Source organism: Rhinopithecus bieti, unplaced genomic scaffold (assembly GCF_001698545.2).
Source record: "Rhinopithecus bieti isolate Rb0 unplaced genomic scaffold, ASM169854v2 scaffold_57210, whole genome shotgun sequence".
NCBI classification, from domain to species: Eukaryota; Metazoa; Chordata; class Mammalia; order Primates; family Cercopithecidae; genus Rhinopithecus; species Rhinopithecus bieti.
The window spans coordinates 410,827-432,676 of NW_016823439.1; the positions used below are offsets into that span (position 1 = coordinate 410,827).

The 21,850-nt window shown below is 39.6% G+C and overlaps 1 protein-coding gene and 1 pseudogene across 2 annotated transcripts in view; one reads left to right on the forward strand and one right to left on the reverse strand.

Annotated features, from left to right (window-relative positions):
- RNF43 (ring finger protein 43) overlaps nt 1–21,850 on the reverse strand; it is a 65,702-nt gene that overhangs the window by 36,761 nt on the left and 7,091 nt on the right. The window lies entirely within an intron of this gene.
- LOC108521642 (40S ribosomal protein S15a pseudogene) lies at nt 7,535–8,195 on the forward strand (annotated as a pseudogene).

Consider the following 21,850-nt stretch of genomic DNA (forward strand, 5'->3'; position numbering starts at 1 on the left):
GTTAGCCAGGATGGTCTCGATCTCCTGACCTCGTGATCCGCCCGTCTCGGCCTCCCAAAGTGCTGGGATTACAGGCTTGAGCCACCGCGCCCGGCCAAGATATTGTTTTGTAGAGCAAAAAACTCTAGCTGCTTTACACTTGAGATTCTGGTATAAAGGGTAAAACCTGCAACTTTGATGCTCACCTTGAATACTGGTGAGTGTAGGATTTTATTTCACCTGCTATTTAAGACCTATGGCCTAATCTACACTCTTTCAGCAACAGTAGCCTTAAAACCATATGAACATCTTTAGAAATAGTAACCAGAAAAGGGTCTTCTGAAATTAAGATGCTTACAATAAGTTGCACTTGGCTTTTCTGTACCATCCTTTGATACCAGAACACTTAAATTCTAGCTCCTCAGCTAAATTCTAAAAGAGGTTTAATGATCCCATTTACTAAGTGCCTAGAATACTCAATATTGCTTAGCAAAAGTAGCAATTTAATGAAAAAGGCAAAAGAAAATGGGTGAGAAACATGAAAGAAAAGAAGCAAATTTTAAACAAATGACTGAAACTTTTTGTTTTTCGTGAAATGAAGTTTCCCTGATCACTTCTGTCCACACTGCTGTTCTTTCTCATTGTAAAGTCCTGTAGAAACTCACTGTATACTCTCAAGGTAGAGTTCTCTAGTATGTATCTAGAGTATCTGAAGGGCTCCGTTAGTAAGCACCTTGAGGGCAAGAATGTTTGTTATCTTATGCTCCTTCAGGCCCTCTCCGGGGCCCAGCATTGTGCCCTGCACCAGGATTTAGTAATACTGAGTAATTGTGAAGCCAACTGGAGATATGGAGTACACTAAGGACCAAACCTAGAAAGATCGTAAAGCAGAGGGACAAATAAAAAGGGTGAGGGGTGAGCTTTCAGACATGAGTGTGTGCTGGAAAATTGAGCTGAAAAATTAAATTTCCAATTAGAAAATTCCTTCGCCACTGTTTATTCCTGGTCAGGGATCCCACCTCTCCACCACCACCCCCATTCCCCACTGTCCAACACATTTTTTTCCTTCCAGCATCAGCCAGGTGCAGAACAAAAGGAAATTAATGATTTAGTTATTGCTCCAATGCTGAAAGTTTGAAAGTCAGTCATTCGGAGCAGGTTCCATTGTGTGTGCCTGCATGTCTTGGGCTTTGGTGGCTGTGCACAGAGTACCATGGCTCCAATCACCACAGTGGGGGCCAATGCTGGACGCCCTGGCTTCTGAGCAAGAGAGATGAAAGGCTTCTTCTAATGTAATAACTGACGGCCTCTCAGTGCCGTTTGAACTGTTTACAGGCTGAGTTAACGATTACAGGCAATGTGTATCTTGGCCAGGTGCCTGAAATTCTTACCCACCCGTCAGATATTATCAAAGAGCCCTTCCATGCCTGGCTGGAGTCCTTCCAAAGCACCTCACAGAGATGCCGACACAAAAGGAGGAGTGTTCAGAATGTGCTCTCTGTCTCTCCAGAGGCCAAGCAAGAAAGTCAGAGGATCAGCATGAATTAGGTGCTGGGGACACTGAGTTTCCAGGACCACTCAGGACTGGGGAGAGGGTCAAGGTCAGAACTGGGGCCAGCAGAACCAGATTCCTTTCGAAGCAATTTAGGAGGTGTATGTAAGAGTCTTTGCAGCTGGTAGCTAAAGGATGGGGGTAGAAAAACGACCCTCAAGATGAAACAGAAATCTATTCCACATAATAGAACAAGCAGCCCCTAAGACAGTGGATCTAGAAGAATGGACTAATTATTATGGGGCCGTGATCAGAGGAGGGAGGAAAGTATATTTACCCCCCAAGGGATATGCACACAATTTGTAAAAGAATATCACCTTAAGGACAGGACAACGCAGGACCAGAGTAGGAAACTTCAAAAATAATAGTAAATGAAGTAGGGAGAGCTAAGAAAATACCTCTTTTTTGGGGTGAATCCCAAGAGACTAAACGGCATCTGTTTAAGAACTATCAAAATGTTTTTCGCACAAATACATACTTCATATTAATCATGAGATATAACGGGAAGCCAGCTAGTTAATGACCAAAAAATGAACTTATCATCAAATAATGCTGGAAAAGCTTAGGAAAATAGTAATTTTTACTTCTTATTTATTAAGTACCCATTGACCTCTGGAATACATATGGAAGGGAAATAAATGGCAGTCCCTACAACTAAGATACATAAATCTAAAGTCAACATGTAAGACAGTTACACACTCATTCCAAAACTATTATCACTACAACAGCTCTCTCAAAGCGAATACCTGTCTTCAAAACCTAGGGAGGGGGTTATATGGCTTCTTTATCTCCATACATGGCCTAATGTAGAGAACAGCATATAACTTAGCACAAAATGCTCTCACAAGAAACTCTGGCAACAATGGATGTAATTCATGCTCTTTTATCCATATGTGAATATAATAATCATTAGTACCTTGTGTTTCCTTGAAGCTTCAATTGGATATGGTTGTTTCATTCTCTTGTCCTAACTTGCTGGTTAATGTTGCTATTATGGAGTAGCTGGTGACCCACCCTGTGTAGTGGGGGATAGGCCCTCGTGTCAAAAGACTTTTCTTTGGGTTATCTACCTTGAGGAAGAGGTACACTTGACATTCCAGTTCACCCTTAAACAACACGGGTTTGAACTGCATGGATTGTCTTCTGCCTCTGACACCCCTGAAACAGCAAGAACAACCCCTTGTCTCCCTCCTTAACCTAGTAAAGTGAAGACAAGGAGAAGGAAGACCTTTATGATGATCCACTTTCACTTAATGAATAGGAAATACATTTCCGTGGGCCAGGTGCAGTGGCTCATGCCTGTAATCCCGGCACTTTGGAAGGCCGAGGCAGATGGATCACCTGAGGTCAGGATTTCGAGACCAGCCTAACCAAAATGGTGAAACCCCATCTCTACTAAAAATACAAAAATTAGCCAGCATGGTGGCAGATGCCTGTAGTCCCAGCTACTTGGGATGCTGAGGCAGGAGAATCACTTGAAAGCAGGAGGCGGAGGTTGCAGCGAGCCAAGATGGTGCCACTGCACTCCAGCCTGGGCATCTAGAGCAAAACCCCATCTCAAAAAAAATAATTCTCTTCCTTATGATTTTTTTAGTAATATTTTCTTTTTTCTAACTTACGTTATTGTAACATAGTATATGATACACAAAACATGCAAAATATGTTAGTCTACTGTTATTAGTAAGGATTCTAGTTAACAGTAGCTTATTAATAGTTAGGTTTTGGGGGTATCATATGTTATATGCAGATTTTTGACATGCAGGAAGTCAGTGCCCCAATCCTTGTGTTGTTCAAGAGTCAACTGCACTATTTTGATTACAATGTAGGTCAAGAAACTGACTAATTTAATATTTGAGATTCATTGTAATGCTTTCTACAACAGATCATAACTCATGTGCATTTTACTTGGGCAGTGCCCTAAAATAGAAACACAACTGGAAGGCCAGGCGTGGTGGCTCACGCCTGTAATACCAGCGCTTTGGGAGGCTGAGGCTGGCGGATCATGAGGTCAGGAGATCGAGACCATCCTGGCTAACATAGTGAAATCCCATCCTCTACTAAAAATACAAAGAAATTAGCTGGCCGTGGTGGCGGGCGCCTGTAGTCCCAGCTACTCGGGAGGCTGAGGCAGGAGAATGGCGTGAACCCGGGAGGCGGAGCTTGCAGTGAGCCGAGATTGCACCACTGCACTCCAGCCTGGGCGACAGATCAAGACTCCATCTCCAAAAGAAACAGAATTGGATGTGGTTGGGTTGTTTCAGAGAAGTGCTCCCAGCATTCCCTAGACTCCTCTCTACTGGGGATACCCTTCTCTCCTGAGGAAAGACAAGAGTTCAGTTTGATTTTTAGAACACAATTAGAAATCTTGGTTGTAATAAAATGAAAGAAAGAATGTGAGTCAGTGGTAAGCTTTGAAAGGTAAAACTACAAAAGGAAACCCTATCCGTTGATGGTGAATTTTAGAAGAAATTCCAGAGAATCTCTTAGAATGTGGCCGCATGCTCTTCTAGAAGACAGCCTTAAAAAAAGAAGAGAACATGTCTTTGGCTTATCTATGACTTGATATCAAATAGAATAATGAAGAAAAATAAAGCATTGAATATTATGTACATGAAGAGAAATAATCTAGAAGGTGATTAGAGAAACAGAAGAAATCAAGTAAAGTAAGAACTTAGATATCACTGCACTTCTGAAATATGCAGAAACCAGATAGTTCAACAATTCTCACACAGCGTGGGTGAGAGTACACCTGGAGCGCTTCCTATCCTATGCTTAGAGGTCTTACTTTGTAAAAGAGATTAACACACAAGAAGTTCAAAGCAGGCCAACAAAAGGGTAGAGGGACTCGAGGAGATGATTCACAGGGAAGGGCAAGGGCCACCTAGATGAATACTTTTGAGAATAACAACAAGAAGGGTACCTGCAATAGTTGCCTCTCTAGTAACTGGGCTGATCCAGATGCACTGGCTCCATTGAAACACCAGCTGTGTCTTTGAACTTTAGGACTCTTGGGGTGGGTGGGAAATAGCCCTCTTTCATCTTCCCAACTGCTGTTACTTTCAGGGTTGTGAAAATCTATGGAGGCAAAATGGTTCAGCTATTCCACCTTATCTAGAGAGTTGAAACTCCACCACAGAGCTCTCCAAAGTGGCACATGGTGCTGTGCAGGCAAGTACATCGAGAGGAAAACAAGGTTCTTTATCGGTTTGCCATATAATAAGTCTGTTTGGACAGATTGACAGTATATGGAAAATGGAAAAGAAACACTGATTTCCTTCCTCACAAGATACCACTGCAACCCCTTTCTGCCTTCAGTACCTAGCAAAACTAGCAAATATTAAACAGAATCTGAAATTCCTCTGGGAAAAAAATATAAGGTGATGAATGACTTTGAGGCAGCCAAATAGTCTGTCAAAGCATGTCTTACTTATCCAAAGATAATGGAAAGATGATTGTCAATACAAGGCAATATAATGTGATGTTAAGTTCCCTAGCTTTAAATATATATACAACTCAAACTATTTCTGATCAGAGATCTGGTTCCATAGTCAGATGCATCCAAAACCACTAACATAGCAATAGCTATGAAGTTACCCCTTACACGCCTTTATGAGGGACAGTTTATTATTGTGTACACTTGAACTCCTAGAAATAGTCACCGTTCCCTGTGACTGAGTTCCCTGTGACTGAGTAATAAGTAATTCTATTATTATGGCAATTTAATCAGAAAGCTATAGAACACAAAAATCTGAGAAATATTCTTTTAGAAGAAAGATCATGTAACTTAGTCCCTCACTATAAAGATCAGGTGTTAAACTAAAAGAGTAGACTGCTTTTGCAGCTTGAGAAAAAGAAAGGTGGTTTCTCTACCTAAAAGTTTATAGATGATGCAGGAACTGCTGCTTAGAAACTGCTTTCTAAACAAACTGCAAAGGGATGACTATAAACATTTTATCAACAAATTATAATAAAATCATCTAAGAAGCTGCCTCACTATTAAGGATAGAGAAAAACCACAGATGCTGTGATTTCAGTTCTTCTCTTTCATTTTCTTTATTTTGTAATTGTCTTTAAAATCTAAGCCTTCATTTGACAGGGAGGGGAAAAAAGGATCTTTTTCTGATGGGAAGACACAACTGTTAGGATGTAGCCTGGCATGCATTTCCACTGCCTGTTAATGTAGCCTGCAGAAAACTGTCTTCAGAGGAACAATAGCAGCAATACACCAACTTATTCAACAAAATGATTATTTTATCACACTTATTGAAATACAGACAGTGAACCTGGTGTAGCATATGACATAGGAGGGAACAGGCCTGCTCATCAAAATTCCAACCTAAAAAAGACCAACATGATATGGAGGATACGGAAATGGTAACAACTGTTGATAGAAGAAACGTTTGACTTGACAGTGGGCATGGATTTTCAAATAACCCAAAAATGAAAATGAGAGACAAAAAACAGAAGGACCATCATGTAGATTAAAATTCTTAAGGGGTAACATAGTCAACACAACTGAGGAGAGATGAGCCCGCAACCATTTAACAGGAAAAAAACTCATATCCCACATGCTGAAACAGACAAGCCTCAGACAAGGCTAAAACAGAGGGAAAGAGGTCAGTCCATGAGGAGGTCAAACTTAACTGTTTTCCACTAAGTACAATTTACTAAAATAATGAGTAGAAGAGCAGACTTGAGGGGGGAAAAACAGAGCGGGTACTGTCCTAAGGTTATCCATTTTACATGTAACCATGCTCTCAACAGACAAAATTTCAAAGGCTACATATTTAATTTGGCTTCAGGGTCTTCAAAGCAAGCTATTTTTAGAGACTGGTCTGAGGTTTGCTTAGAGTTAGCAGCTTCCTCTAAAGGATTGAAAATGAGGATTTAGAATATTCTCTCTATAGAATATATACAATATGGAATATGTATATACGTATGGAATACATCTATACAATATATAGATATATTCATTCTAGCCTAAACATTTTTTATCCTTTATGTACACACACACACACACACACACACACTCTACCCTACCATAGTAGTTGCTTTTGTATAAAATCAAATATGATGTTAATTTCAAATAATTCTCTATCAGTGGTTGGTATGACATACACAATCTTCAACTTCAATTTCCTTCAGAACTTGCTGAGTTCCTTTGGTTCTGATGGAAAGATTCAGGGTTTTGATTTTCTAGCTTACCTTTATTTGATGATAGCTACGCTTAGAAATTAAAACAAAAAAAACAAAAAAACAAAAAAACAAAAAACTGTGTGTGTGCAGGAATGCAGAAATCAGGGTAGAGATTGAAAGAAAAAAAAACACTGAAAACCTAGAGGGTGAAAAATAAATGTGCGTGTACAAGCAAACTTTATTACAGAATAAACATTTAAAATGTGAAACAATTCATCAACTAGGATTATGAAGAATGTGCCACTTTTTATGAAACACAGCAACCCCACAGCAACCCCACAAACTCAAAAGGAAAGACCACAAACATTAAAAGAAACGAGATAATTCTACCTAATTCTCAAATACAACTGCCAATTACAGAATAGGATATTCTGATTAGCACAGGTCGTTAAGTAATAATAAAAGTTTTTAGCCAGGCATGGTGGCTCATGCCTGTAATGCCAGCACTTTGGGAGGCCAAGGCAGGAGAATCAACTGAGGTCAGGAGTTCGAGACCAGCCAGGCCAACATGGTGAAACCCTGTCTCTACTAAAAAAATACAAAAATTAGCTGGGCATGATGGCTGGCGCCTGTAATCCCAGCTACTCAGGAGGCTGAGGCAGGAGAATCACTTGAACCTGGTAGGCGGAGGTTGCAGTGAGCTGAGATCGTGCCATTGCATTCCAGCCTGGGTGACAAGACTGAGACTCTGTCTCAAAAAAAAAAAAAAAAAAAAAGTTTGTGATGAGAAAAGAAAATAGCTTTTATATGAGGAATGCAAATCCTTTTAATTATCAGGCCCAGAGAGACATTAAAATGAGACCGCAATCAAGTCCTGCTTCCCGCTTTAGGCTATGTTATTCATCTCTTGAAACTGCTTGCTATTGCCACAAGTAGCTATAGATTAATAATGCCACACCAGACACTATAACCCATACCCTATAGCTTAACAATATATAGCCAATTACTAATCAATGTTATTTCTGTAAACCAATGAGAATTCCTGACAAACAACCTGGTATTAGCCCACTCCCTATCCCTCTTTTTTGCTTTTAAAAATCCACTTGTGCCCTTTCCGCCATCTTTCCGCACTGCCACAATGGTGCGCATGAATGTCCTGGCTGATGCTCTCAAGAGCATCAACAATGCCGAAAAAAGAGGCAAACGCCAGGTGCTTATTAGGCCGTGCTCCAAAGTCACTGTCCGGTTTCTCACTGTGACGATGAAGCATGGTTACATTGGCGAATTTGAAATCATTGATCACAGAGCTGGGAAAATTGTTGTGAACCTCACAGGCAGGCTAAACAAGTGTGGAGTGATCAGCCCTAGATTTGATGTGCAACTCAAAGATCTAGAAAAATGGCAGAATAATCTGCTTCCATCCCGCCAGTTTGGTTTCATTGTACTGACAACCTCAGCTGGCATCATGCACCATGAAGCAGCGAGACGAAAACACACAGGAGGGAAAATCCTGGGATTCTTTTTCTAGGGATGTAATACATATATTTACAAATAAAATGCCTCACAGAAAAAAATAAAAAATAAAATAAAAATAAAAATCCATTTGTAACTGCTGCTAATCAGAGTGTATATTCAGGGCAACTTGAATCCAGGCTCTGGGGTTGCAATTCTTAAACTTGGCTCAAATAAGCTCTCCACTTATATTAAATTTGCCTCAGCTTCTTCCTTTTAGGTTGACAGTGATTTATTTACCTTTCTGAAGACCAGGAAGTCCTTATAAATTCAATCTGTACTGTTGAAATCCTTTCTTCAATGTATTGGTACACTTTCCTGCCTAAATACATCATGTTGAACAAAAGTTAGCCTTTACTTGGTGTCTACACTACAAGGATATCATTATGGTCATTTTTGGCATGAAATAATTTACGTACTAAAGTATAAGAGACTGAGCTAAACTTACAATGTCCCTGGGAAGTTCTTATTTGCTTTTTAGGTTCATTACATCTGCTTCTTTTTTGATGTATCTCTGGTTAATAAGCATAGTACAGAAAAATTCCAGTTATTATTTATTTAATGAAAAGTATCCTATAGAACTTTGGTTCTGGGCTAAGGTACAGAATAGGAAATAAAAACTCAAGTGATCAGATATTAAATTAACTTTGCCACCAATATTGCCAAACTGGAACAACGGGGTATCTGAGGACAAAAACACATTTTCAGAAATTCCACCCATAGAAATGGAGTCTAGCAATCATTCATTCTTAGCACTGTATTGCTTAGTATCTCAAGACTTTGTCCAATAGCCTCAATAAATGTATAAAGATATCAAGAGGTAAAGGTCAAAAAAGGAACCGTGAACATCAAACAAGGCCGCTGGAAGTGACCCAAAACATCACATGCTGGGCTTTCCTTTTTAATGATAACAACAGTGATATTGAATGTTTATCCTTGCCTTCATTTCAAAGAGCTTCTAATTCTTTGCAGACATCTCTTACTAATCTTTATTAGGCTTTGGGAAGAAAACAGTTTTCCCCAAGAAGTGCCTTCGGAGAGAGGATGGAAGAAGGTCTTCCTCTAAGCCAATAAAAGGGAAAATGTTTGCCCTTCTCCAGGGTCTTCCCCCCACCCGCCCCGCGCCCGCCACCCCATTGGTCTCCTAACTCCCACTGTGTTGTACTGGTGATTGAAATGAATTGTAATACCATGCAAGTGTTGAAAGGATAATAATGGTAATTCAGTTTGTTTCCAAAAGAGTTATAAGCTGTGTGTGTTTAATCATAACAGGGAACAGGGAAGTAGAAAAGATGAGGAAACCCATAATTACCTTTATCCCATTATTTACTTATTTTGGGAAGAGACTTCAAATTGGTAAAGTTACAAAACACTGAACACAGATTTTTTTATAGTGCAGACTGTTAGTCTCTGAGAAGGTGCAAAGGATGCTCTTTACCTGAAAATTTTTTCAGGGACACAAATATTTGATAGACGCTATGACAAAAACTCTGCTTATTCTTACTTTGATCCAATTCTTCTCAGATAGGGAACTGAGAGTCTCAGAGACTTGTGGGATAATTTCCAAGCAGGCTATAGAATCGTATCTGCTGAGTTTCAAAAAACATGTTGGGACCAGCACAGTATAATGAACTGGGTAAAGTAGTCCCCTTCACAATCCTGAACTCCTTCCCTTCTGGTCCTTAAAAACATGGCTGCAAGCTACACACCAGAAGTTGAAGCATCAGCATTCTGAGCAACTGTTCCAGAGTAGCAGCAATTTCTTTTCTTTCTTTCTTTTTTTTTTTTTTTGAGACAAAGTCTCACTCTGTTGCCCAGGCTGGAGTACAGTGGCGCCATCTCAGCTCACTGCAACCTCCACCTCCCAGGTTCAAGTGATTCTCCTGCCTCAGCCTCCCGAGTAGCTGGGATTACAGTTGCACATCACCACGCCCGGCTAATTTTTGTATTTTTAGTAGAGACTGGGTTTCACCATGCTGGTCAGACTGGTATGGAACTCCTGACCTCATGATCCACCCACCTTGGCCTCCCAAAGTAGTAGGATTACAGGTATGAGCCACCGCACCCGGCCAATAGCAGCAATTTTTAAAATACTCTAAAATTTCAAAAAGGGAAGATGTAAGAGTGATATATAATGTGATTCTAGGATCCCTCAGAATCTGATAAATAAAAACTTAGAAAGCAGCTGCTTTGTGTCAGTGATCACCTCATTGATCATGGAAGGAAGCTAATGGAGTTACCGATATGGAACAGGCACTCATACAAAGGTCCAGGGCAGGTAAGTGATTCACCGTACCACAAGCAAGGCAGTAACAGGTCTTAAGTTCCCACCCCAGAACTCATACAGTATTAGTCATTCTCTAAACCACTAAGGCTACCTGTACTACATTATGGTAATATTGAATCAGCATCCTTGGCCCACAAAATTTTGAAGCTAAAGCCTTGTCCTTTTGGCTACATTAAAAATATAGTCTTGCTTAGTTGTGTTAAGCTGATGCCCAATTGAATGCAAATAGGTTAACTGAGCCTAAATCAATAACCTTCACACTTAGTAATATTTCTGATAGTAATTAGGTGAATAAGGAATAGCTCAAGTTTAATTATTAATTATTATTATTATTAATAATACCTAACATTTGCCATTTTCAAAGACAACACTCATACATTATTTCATTTCAGGTAGTCAGGCCACTTATTACTATTATTCCCATTTTACTCAGGAAGCCACAAGCTCAAAGAGGTTAAGCAATTTTCCTTTAGGTCATAAAGCTAAGAAGGATCAGCACTGAGATTAAAATACAAGTCTACTGAGAACACTTTTCACTGTAGGATGTTGCTCCTCATTTTAGAATACCTTTTATGCCTTATTATCATATTATATCATTATATATGAATCCTGTCCAAAGAGCACCATTTGGTGGGCATATTGTCTTAATTATTTGATTGGTGATAGAAATTATGTTCCTAGGTCAGAAGGCATCCAGTTATACATAAGTTAGAAGATAATGAAGTAACTCTGCCCTGAGGGAACCCAAGAAACACTCTGATATACAAAAGGAAAGAAGTTCTTATCTAGGATGTCAGATTGCCTACAAAACAACTGCCTAATCACAGAGCGAATGCTGGTGACCGTAGGGTAACCTACATTTCTGGGAAAAGGAAAAAGCAACTGAGAGAAATGGTAGTTTCTCACCTTAGGAACTTTGCATGGTGGTCTGACTTCAGAGATATGTTCCTGATCTATTTTGGGGAAAATATACTCTCCTTCATGTTCACTAGATGCAGAACTGTACAGGTAATTTTCAAATAATAATTACCAAATGATTCATGCTTATTAATAGATCCTCACAAAAGTCTTGAAAACCGGGTAAACCAGAAAGTTACTTCTCCTCCATTTGATAAATTAAATAATTGTTGAATGTCATGCCAAAGACTATTTTACAACTCAACTGGAGAACTAGTGGTACTAGTCCTCCTGATGTTGGGACACCCAAGTGTTTGGGTATGCACCCACTGTTTGGGTGCTAGTTTCTGTGTAGAGTTTAGCTACAAGAGAAAATCAGATCTACCATACCACCTGTCCTGGCAGAGACAATGGAATCTTGCCAGACAGGCTCTAACTCAAACCTCCCTTTAGAAAACAAAACAATAAAAATGGAAACAAAATGCCAAATCCTATTCCATACCCTGAAGATTGACATTGCTTGAAAAACTAGGGCATTTTATATAATACATTCATTTGTTTTAAGCCTACATCAACTCAGGAGAAATAAGACTATGAAAATGAAAGGTCAGTTGCAGGCTGGGCTCTTTCCTTATAAATTCAATTCCCTATTCCCCTATATAACCTAAGGGACACTTTCATTTCAGTGAATTTTATTCATACATTCCTAGCGTAAAACAAAACAAAACAAAACAAAACAAAACAAACCCTATAATCTAATACCTGCATAGGAGTAACACAGGCAAGTTAGCACTGCTGAGTAGAATAAAAACCTTTGGCAAATCCTACTTACTTCCCAGATCCTACCTTACCTTCCTAGTACAAACTAGCACATCTCAAATTTTTGAGAATAGTCAATTGATGATTCCGTGAAATAGATGGTCTTTCTCTAAAAAACTATAGCATGTTTGTTCAGAACCAAGTAAAAACAAAAGGATTGTTTCTAGTGGCAAAGATAGACAATTGATTATTTTTACCAGGTTTGTCTCCAGGGCAAGTCTTTGTGATTTATTGATATGTCTCCTGACCACAAGGACACCACGAGAAGACTCAGAGGAAGAATGCTCAAAGGATCCCTGTGAGGGCACTGTTAGCTGTCACCACTGGAAACACTGAGCATTTCTGGTGTTCCTGGAATCTATTTCCAACCACTACTCTGTGGTTGTGATGAAGGGATAGGAAGAGATTGGAAATCTTCTAGAGCAAATGCTCTCTTCAGTTCATAACCACAGAACCAAGATAAAATAACAAGAATGTACTTTGCCCAAGGCATAATTCTGCCTAAATCTGCCCTATCCATAATTTTCTCCCCCCTAATTCTTGTTTATGTTGTTGTTAATCTGCTCGAGGAAGGAAAGCTAGATAATCTACAAACAGGTTCCGGAAAGGCTTGGAAAATTTGTGGATTCAGAGAAAGTTATTTAAGAGGAAGCCAAAATCTCTGAGAACAATGCCCTATAAATGTCCCAAAGTGTAAGAACCAAAATATTAAATGAATCGTTGTTCTTACCCAGAAGATAATTTCTTAAAGTTATAGTCTTAATTTTCTTGGAATGATAAATTGTCTATTCAGGCCCCAGAGATGAGGCTGTGACACTAATACTTAATGTGGTGGTTGTGTCTCTTTATGCCTGACTCAATCAGTTGAAATCCAAAAGTAAGTTCTTCCTTGATTTACCTGCCAAGACCTGAGTTCAGGCCCTCAGGGTGCTGAGGGTTTCCTTTGTGGGAGAAAATGACATCATCAACACCTCAGCGACAGTAGGGAATGCAGGGAATGTGGCTCCCAACATTTGGTGATACCATCAACTGTCCTGGGAGAAACCCCAAACTCCCAAGAGTCAAACACTGGTTTAAAAAAGTTTTTTGGGGGGTGGGCAGAGGGGGGAGGTTGTTGTTTTGAGTTTATTAATAGTGTTTGATGTTTCCAAATATCAGTTTTAAAAGGGAAGATAAGTTAGGGGGACCTCTTCCAGTAAGTGTGTACCTCAAGAACCAAACATACGTGAATCAAGTCCAGATAGGGCAATTCAAGTCATTTGTATCTTACTGGGGCACATCCAACCAAGGAAGAATAAAGACTTAGTTATATTAGGCTCTCTCCCAGCTCTGAGATGAGTATATTCTTTGGGGGACTTGCTAATGTTGCAAGTTTGCATTCAAAATAAATTCTAGGCACTCACATAATCCCCCAGTCTCCTCCAAACTTTCTTTGATGTCCAACAACTAAGGACAAGGATCTTTGATTATAAAACAATTTCTTTGGTTGGAAGAAAATTCTTTGCAGGGCGTGAACAGCAGGAGAAAGAAAAGGTTTTTCTGAAGTGCAAACTAGTTGGAAACCCCCTGGGGAAAGAATCTGATTCCCAGTCTTTGAGAGGAACAGGCCTGCCTGTACAAGCTGCCTCTGCTGAAGGCCTCTAAGAAGGCGCTTTTGTGTCTACTGTATGGCCCTCAGCAACAGCACGGCGGCCCTTCTCTTTTTTTTTGCCAGCGGAAGTTTTCCAACTCTGGGAATACACAATGCAGAAAGTCACGGTTTAATAACAAGGCATAGTTACTAATCAGATGGCCCCATTTCCACTCCTCCCAGTTGCCTCCAGATGCTTACACACTAGAGCTCTATCCCCCTTGCCCCATGGGTGAACACCCACTAGCTGCTCTGAAATCTTATTTTTAGTATAATTATTCAGCTTATCTCTAACAATTCACTTCACAGAGTACTTAGGATCAGAAGCATCCTACTCCTTTTACTTTCATGGCCCAGACTGGTTCTAGGTTGTCTCCAGCTCTTTCAGGTTTTTCCAAAGGTTAGATTCACTTAGGTGCAGGTTAGTGATTGAAGTCAATGTGTTCTGATCACTGGGACAGCCTTGACGAAGGATTTACAATAAGGGTCCTCAATGCACTACAGATATTTTAAAATATGAAACTCCAGAGAAAGGCTCCTTTTTTGTGTGCGTTAACTGGAATGTAAAGACAGTACAGGACCAGAAGACTGGGAGTACAACTGAGTCTCATGCTTAGTTCTGCTACCTATTTATTGTAAGACATTAATTTAGTCAGATTTTTTCTATCACCTACCAAACAAATTTTGTCTTTGATGTCCAACAACTAAGGACAAAGAAAAAGAACTAAATAGGCAAGACACATGTCCCTTTAATATATGAAATCTATTTCTAGAATAAGCATAAACTCTAAAAGTTTAGAGCTGGAAAGGATCTTAAAGATTATTTAGTTCTCCCCCAACCCTACACCAACAGAAGAAAGATTAAGTGACTTGCTTTTCCTTAAAATGATCATAAGGTGCCTATGGACTTTTCATACACCCCAAGGGGGCAACCCAGTAATCCCAAATATTCACTCATGACAATTTTTAAATGTTTAATGTATGTCATAGAGTTTACTAACTTTACAGTAAAATAATCTAATGTCATAGTGGATGGGTACATTCTTCTTAAATGGTTCTCTATACGCCTCACATTATACTAAAATCAACACATTTTAGGGAACAGGAATAACACATTTATGACTAAAGTCAATAATAAAAAAAGGTACTAAAAACAACTTTTGTTAAATAGAGATGATATTCAAATACTCTTCACTTTCTACATAAAGGGTCTTAGTATTTATTTCTTCCCTTATGGAATGTAGTTTGCGAAGAATTAAAATCAAGCTAGTTGAGATAAATTCAGACAAAACTTCCAATATGTTGAATTCTGTTTAAAGCTAAATTTACTGTTTTAACTAAAATGTAACAAGGACTGATTGGCACATTTTAGAAAGTCAGTTTGCAACCTGAAAAAAAAGCCATGGTGTCTAGTCATTCTAGACTCCTAAAGACAATGCTAAAGATGAGTATTATACACACAGGAATATAACAACCTGTAATTAACTGATAACAGTAAAAGGTTAGAAGGTATGACTGGGTTGTAGTACTTTTTTCTCTAACTTTAAGCTACTTGAAGTTGCCTGGGTTAAAATTTAATATTTTTCATTTGTTTTTTCTTTAATCATAGGGAATCTGAGACAGAATTACCACAATCACTTGAATGACTCCTGAAAAAATGAAAATCAGCATCCTAGGCCAGAAACGGTAGCTCATGCCTGTAATCCCAGAGCTTTGGGAGGCAGAAGTGGGAGGATGGCTTGAGCCCAGGAGTTCAAGGTTATAGTAAGCTCTGATGGTACCACTACACTCCAGCCTGGGTGACAGAGAGAGGTGACAGGGAAAGACCCTGTCTCTAATGACAAGAAAGAAAGAAGAAGGAAGGAGGAAAGGGAAGGGAGGGGAGGGGAGGAGGGGAGGGGAGGGGAGGGAAGAGAAGAGAAGAGGAAAGAGAAAAGAAAAGAAAAGGAAAAGAAAAGAAAGGAAGAACGAAAGGAAGGAAGAGAAAATAAATCAGCACTCTAATGCATTTACGCCTACAACTACATCTGGCATTCAATACATAATGCCTCCTGCTATTTAAGTTGATTCTCCTCAGTTGGACTAGGCTAAGGTGCTGTTCTTTGAATTACTATAGTATCTGTCACAGAATTTGGTACAAATAGGAAAACCACATTATAAGGCATCTAGGGAATCCAGCACATCTTCCAGTCTTGGTAAGATTCTCAGCCTAGACTTTATAAAGACGTGATATTGCTCTGAGAAGATCCAGGGCTACAGACCACTTGATGTGCAGTGATTTTGTGGCAGAATAAATGACACAGCACCACATAAAAGTATTGCTAGACTGTGGTGAGGTATTTTTTGTCTGCTCACTTGTTTTAAAGTATGCCTTGTAGTTGACTAGGGATCAAAGAGGAAAGAGACCCTGTGGCAGTCTATATCTTCTTAATGGAATGTTCAGGGGGAAATCTCTGCTGACATCTGCTTTTTAATTTCCCTGCAGTGACCCCAAAAGGTTTATAATAAATAAATAAACAATGCTAAAAATATTGGCCAGTAAGATACAGCAGCAGATTGGAATTCTTTGATAAGCACCAATCTGAGTTCAATTCTTCATATATAAAATGAGAAGACTGGACTGTTTTTTTCTGGCTTGAAATTTGATGATTATATTTCACAAATGGAATATTCTGCCACTTTTCCCTCCCCTCCATCAAAATTGTATTTTACTCTAGGAATGGAAAACTGAATGGGACTTAATTCCAATATAGGGCCAATATACTCCTTCAAAAGTTAAAGAAACTTGACCACAAGAATTTTAAAGTCAGATCATCAATATAATTCTAGGTAGAAGTTTTTTTTTTTGAGACGGAGTCTTGCTCTGCCACCCAGGCTGGAGTGCAGTGGCCGGATCTCAGCTCACTGCAAGCTCCGCCTCCCGGGTTCACGCCATTCTCCTGTCTCAGCCTCCCGAGTAGCGGGGACTACAGGCGCCCGCCTCGTCGCCCGGCTAGTTTTTTGTATTTTTTAGTAGAGACGGGGTTTCACCGTATTAGCCAGGATGGTCTCGATCTCCTGACCTCGTGATCCGCCCGTCTCGGCCTCCCAAAGTGCTGGGATTACAGGCTTGAGCCACCGCGCCCGGCCGGTAGAAGATATTAAAATAAGGGAACACAAAACCCAGATCATACAAAAGATGTTTTTTGTTGTTTTAGAGTAGATAATACATAAGACTGTAGAAAATGGTTTTGGGGGAAACAACGAATAGAAATCTATACATTTTTTTGTTTTGTATTTTTAGAAAATAGCAAAATAAGTAGACTTAAAACATAAGACCTTTAGTCTCATCCAAATTTTTCTACAGAAGTAAAATACCAACAGTGTTTCTCAAATGTCATATATTTATGTATGTACAACAATACCTTTTTGATATACTAGCATGCACAAAAGTACATAATAATTTAATGTGCTATTTAAAATTATAGTTGTATTATAGTCAATTTCCATCATGACAGGGTATTCTAGATTTAAAGCAACAACAACAAACAGGAGTCTTGAAGATAGTTATGCTGCCTCTGCTTTAGATTCAAAGACTGGATTTTTTTTTTTTTTTTTTTTTTTTTGAGACAGAGTCTCATTCTGTCACCCAGGTGGGAGTGCAGTGGCACAATCTTGGCTCACTGCAACCTCTGCCTCCCAGATTCAAGCGATTCTCCTGCTTCATCCTCCCGAGTAGCTGGGACTACAGGCGTGCAATATCACACCTAGCTAATTTTTAAATTTTTTGGTAGAGATAGGGTTTCACCATGTTGGCCAGGCTGGTCTCAAACTCCTGACTTCAAGTGATCCACCTGCCCCAGCCTCCCAAAGTGCTGGGATTACAGGCGTGAGCCACCGCACCTGGCCTAGAGATGAGGATTTCTAAATATTGTAGTCTAACTTCTTATCTTGAGGAATAATGTGCCAGGCCTTTGTGCTTACAATTTTTTAAAAACCTTAGTTTTTAAATCATTTTGGTTGCTCTGGTGTTTCCAAGTTTGTAAATTAAACACAGATTCCAATATATTAAAAAGTATAGCACAAAATAAAATTTATCTATGAACTGTAAANCAGAGTCTCATTCTGTCACCCAGGTGGGAGTGCAGTGGCACAATCTTGGCTCACTGCAACCTCTGCCTCCCAGATTCAAGCGATTCTCCTGCTTCATCCTCCCGAGTAGCTGGGACTACAGGCGTGCAATATCACACCTAGCTAATTTTAAATTTTTTGGTAGAGATAGGGTTTCACCATGTTGGCCAGGCTGGTCTCAAACTCCTGACTTCAAGTGATCCACCTGCCCCAGCCTCCCAAAGTGCTGGGATTACAGGCGTGAGCCACCGCACCTGGCCTAGAGATGAGGATTTCTAAATATTGTAGTCTAACTTCTTATCTTGAGGAATAATGTGCCAGGCCTTTGTGCTTACAATTTTTTAAAACCTTAGTTTTAAATCATTTTGGTTGCTCTGGTGTTTCCAAGTTTGTAAATTAAACACAGATTCCAATATATTAAAAAGTATAGCACAAAATAAAATTTATCTATGAACTGTAAAGTTTAGAACCCAGATAAAAAGGGTATGTAAAGTAGCTTATCTGTCATTCAAAACAAGCAAGCAACAACAAATCTTGGCTTTAAAAAATATATAAATTTTTCCATTAGAGCAAATAGAAATTTAAGGGCCCAAAGAACCCTGCCTTATGGAAAGCAATGGAGCTTGAAGAGTGGAAACTAAAGACATGGGAAGAAAACAAAAAGTTACAGTTTGTTTTATACCCTCAGTTTTCTGAATGTAGTAACTAAATAGACACATAAAGCCACAATGGTTCTACTAATCTCAAAACATGTGAGTAAAATATCCATTCTTCTTCTTTTTTTTTTTTTGAGACGGAGTCTCGCTCTGTCGCCCAGGCTGGAGTGCAGTGGCCAGATCTCAGCTCACTGCAAGCTCCGCCTCCTGGGTTTAAGCCATTCTCCTGCCTCAGCCTCCCGAGTAGCTGGGGCTACAGGCGCCCGCCACCTCGCCCGGCTAGTTTTTTCTATTTTTTAGTAGAGACGGGGTTTCACCGGGTTAGCCAGGAGGGTCTCGATCTCCTGACCTCGTGATCTGCCCGTCTCGGCCTCCCAAAGTGCTGGGATTACAGGCTTGAGCCACCGCGCCCGGCCAATATCCATTATTCTTAAGGGCCTTTCAGTGGAACTGCCATGCTGAAGGGATTGTAAGCATGTCTTGAATTGATGCAGTTCCACTTCATATTTGGAGAGCAGAATTCACTTACTACACATAAGAAGATCTTTGTCAGACATAATTTTTTTAGTTCTGGAGTTCCTTCACCTAAGGTCAGGCCACTTTCTTATAACTGCATCGTAATATTGTTGTTTGTCTGACTTCAAGTAATATATACAAGTACTTTTCAAATTAAGTAAACTGAAGGTAAATTTGTTTTGAGAATTTGGTTTAATTTTTTGAAATAATTGGGATTATGTTAGGATAGTTGCTCTTCATCTGGAGTCCTTAGATCTCTAGATATGTCTTACAGACTCTCTCAACTCACTGAGATTTTATGCAAAATTGTGTATGTTAAGTATTTGTGTGTATTTTGTGCCTATGGTCAATAATGATTATCACATTCTCAAAAGGGCCTGTGGCACACACAAATAAGATTAAAAACTGTGCTTTAGGGCATCTAAAAACCAGAATTGGTAATCACAAATTTAAGTACTAAGAAGGTAAGGTCCTTTGGATGCACGCTAATATCTTAAAATCAAAGGTTTAAAATCAGGACCTGAATAATCTTTCTTGGAAAACCAGAATATCCTAAACAGCAAGGTTTAAGCTATCAAACTAAAGAAAAAACTCTAAAATCCTGTGTAAAGGAACACCTTAAACATATCGATTACAGCCACATTTATGATTTCTGAAATAACAAGACACTAGGCTGTTGGTAAGTCAGAAGAGTAAAGGAACACAGCCTGCTATATCAAACCACACACACTCAAAATAATCTACCTTATAACATTCTTTAAAAATGTGATAAGCATGTTTTATTCTAGAGTGATCTCCCAGCCATCAGAGTTACTCGGTACTACAATATTCCTTATATTCATTAATAAATATTTACTGAGTACCCACCATGTCCAAGGACTAAGTATACTTAGGTGCTAAGTATACAGCTTTGAACAAAGGAGACAAAAATCCTTGCTTTCACAGAACTCATATTCTACTGTGGGGAGATAGACAACTACAAAACTAAAACATTATAGCATGCCACATTAATAATTTTGTAAAGAAAAATATAGCAGGAAAGGAGAATAGGAGTCCTTGGGTAAATAGGAAAAGGCCTTTAGGATTTCCACTCAGTAGAACTGACCTTTGAGAAATCAACATCTTCAGATTCCTTAAAAGTTGATTACTCTCCTATCTCCTGCAAACCAGACCGGCTCAGTCTCTGTGCAACTTTGTTCTTAGATGATTTACTTTCTTTCTCTTTCCCAGTATATTTCCTTTTCTGTAAAATGGAGTTAATAGCACCTGTTCTTACCTGGCTCCAGGTATGGTGAATCATTTTAAGCTTCTTGGAAGAAAATTTCTACATAAATTTAATGGAATATCATTCTCACAGTCTTCTCTAACAATACCCTGCTACCAATTCTGGTTCCTAACAGGATATTACTCATTTATAACATTTTTTAAAATCTACTGTAATTAGCAATTTGAAAGTTTTAAAAAATCCAATAAACTCTTTCCAATTAACAAAATGTAAAGGCTTTTTTTTTTTTTTTTTGAGACGGAATCTCGCTCCTCGCTCTGTCCCGCCCAGCGCTGGAGTGCAGAGGCCGGATCTCAGCTCACTGCAAGCTCCGCCTCCTGGGGTTCACGCCATTCTCCTGCTCAGCCTCCCCGAGTAGCTGGGACTAGCAGCGCGCCACCTCGCCCGGCTAGTTTTTTCCATTTTTTAGTAGAGACGGGTTTCACCATGTTAGCCAGGATGTTCGATCTCCTGACCTCGTGAACCGCCCGTCTCGGCCTCACCAAAGTGCGTGGGATTACAGGCTTGAGCCACCTGCGCCCAGCCAAGGCTTTTTAATAAAACAAAAACATAACAAGCAAAACCATGACCTCCAGAATACCTTGTTCTTAAGACAGGGTCTCACTATGTTGCCCAGGCTGATCTCGGAAATCCTGGCTCAAGTGATCCTTCCCACCTTAGCCTCTCACTGGGTGCTGGGATTACAGGCGTGAGCCACCACACCTGGTCCAGGAATACCTTTATTAATGCAGAATACATGGAAAAACCCGTCTCTTACAAAAAATTAAAAAAATTAGCTGGGCAAGTGGCTCGCATGCTTGTGGTTCCAGCTACTTGTGGCTGAGGTGGGCAGATCGCTTTGGAGCCCAGGAGGTCGAGGCTGCGGTGAGCGAGCTGTGTCTGCGCCCTGCAACTCCAGCCTGGAAGACAGAACAAGACCCTATCTCAAAAAACAAAGAAACAAAAAAAGTAAAAGTAAATTATGGCTATGTTTCGGGATAATTTACAACCTACACACAGCATATATACATAACACATTTACTATAAACAAAACCCAAGGAAATACCTACCCCCTCCCCCCGCCCCCCTCCCCCCTGCCAACCAAGAGTCTGCCAAATGAACACTAAATAGCCTGATGGGAGCAATAGCCAGGGATATACTTCATCCATTACCTCCTATTAACCAGATATGTATGAAGTTGAACTTACAAATTTTGTTGGATACAAATTTTGTTGAAGTACAGAACTGTTATATATACAAATCTATTTGATGAGAACTTATTAAAAATTATCATTGAAAATATTCTGCAGCTTCTTTGTCTTTTCTGGGTGCCAGGCTTCTAACAACAAGGCCAAGTCTAGAATAGAAGACTCAAAAGCCATGTCAGGAAGGCTCTGAGCTGGGATCATAGGAGGCAAGCACCTAAGAATGTTTGTGAGCACAGAGGAACTGTGTCTGATGGTATACTCCTGACTACATTCCAAAGTCAATT